The sequence below is a fragment of the Capra hircus genome, chromosome 13 (genome assembly GCF_001704415.2).
Source record: "Capra hircus breed San Clemente chromosome 13, ASM170441v1, whole genome shotgun sequence".
NCBI lineage: Eukaryota > Metazoa > Chordata > Mammalia > Artiodactyla > Bovidae > Capra > Capra hircus.
In genome coordinates this window covers 14,506,239-14,507,825 of record NC_030820.1, presented here as the reverse complement: position 1 = coordinate 14,507,825, position 1,587 = coordinate 14,506,239, and the positions used below count along the sequence as shown (strand labels likewise).

Sequence of the window (1,587 nt, the reverse complement as noted above, 5' to 3'; positions counted from 1 at the left end):
GGGCTCCTTAGGGCATGGGTGCTTAGAAGACACCTCTCTGCATCTCCACGCCCCATACCAAAGTACAACACGGTTTCTTCACCACCTGCCATCCTAACCCAGTGAGCAGATACACTCCTTCCCTTTTGGAAGCAGCCTCTTAAAAGATTCATCCCGCATTGTAAGGGTGCTGGAGCTGGAGGGTACATTGCTTGTCTTCTTTCATTCTAAGATTTGCGTCATTGAAGAAACAGATTTCCCTAAGAATGAGAGAAGAAAGAAAGAAAGAAAGAGAAGTGGCTCAGTCATGTCCGACTCTTTGTGACCCCATGGACTGTAGCCTATGAGGCTCCTCCATCCATGGGATTTTCCAGGCAAGAGTACTAGAGTGGGTTGCCATTTGCTTCTCCAGGGGATCTTCCCAACCCGGGGATCGAACCTGGGTCTCCTGCATTGCAGGCAGACGCTTTACTGTCTGAGCCACCAGGGAAGCCCTCAGGAATGAGAGAAGGAGACAGTATGATGGGAGGAGATTATGAATCGGTCTTTTAGTATACAATGGGGAGTTAAAATGAAAGTAACAGTTAATAAAGTTTTATAAAATAAACATGCTGAAGGAAGGGAGGGTCTTATGTATTATTATTATTGTCAGGTGGGCATGGCACCAGACATGGCACACAACCCTCAATTGGTAAATACCCCAACTGGTTTGGGAGGCAGTGATTTTCCTCATCTTACAAAAAGGGAAATGGGTTCACTGGAGTTTTAACATCTACTCAAGGTCACATTAGGGCTTCCCTAGTGGCTCAGATGGTAAAGCGTCTGCCTGCAATGCAGGAGACCCAGGTTCGATCCCTGGGCTGGGAAGATCCTCTGGAGAAGGAAATGGCAACCCACTCCAATACTCTTGCCTGGAAAATTCCATGGACAGAGGAGCCTGGTAGCTTACAGTCCATGGGGTTGCAAAGAGTCAGACATGACTGAGCGATTTCACTTCACTTCACTTCAAGGTCACATAGGCAATGAATAGTGGATATGAGATTCAAACATCTGTCTGTAGAATTATAACACTTGAGCACCTTGCAACCCCAAAAATACAGTGACATTAGTAAATGAATATTTTGGAGTACCTCCTACAGACTGTACATGCATGAACTAATTTAATCTTCATGAACTTATGATTTATGTATAGTTGTACCCATTTCACAGATGTAGAAACCGAGGCTGAGAGAAGTTAAACGACTGGCCTAAGTTCTCCAATTAATCCTTTCAGCGCTCTGAAAGGAGATACATCTGACAGAAGTTTGTAGAACTAATGAGAGAAACTTACTAACATTTGCACTTTTATATAAGCAAAGCCCCAGTGTGGGTGGAGGGGGAGCAGTGAAGCAGGTGGTGGCCCAAGATGCAGGAAATAGACACCTGACCAGGGTTTGGTGCCAGGACTCCTGTGCCTTCCATGGCTCAGAGAAAATGAGGGAGGAGCTGGCCCAGAGCAGAAGAATTGGGAGGACAGTCCCAAATAAAGGAAGGAAGCAAACTAGAACTGGATGGATGATGAGGGTGATGGAAAGATGAGGAGAAGAAGAGAGATTATCTTAGCCCAGG

At 45.7% G+C, this 1,587-nt stretch overlaps 1 non-coding gene across 1 annotated transcript; it reads left to right on the top strand.

Annotated features, from left to right (window-relative positions):
• On the top strand, positions 775-847 carry TRNAC-GCA. Its single transcript has one exon. It is a non-coding gene; the product is annotated as a tRNA-Cys (tRNA).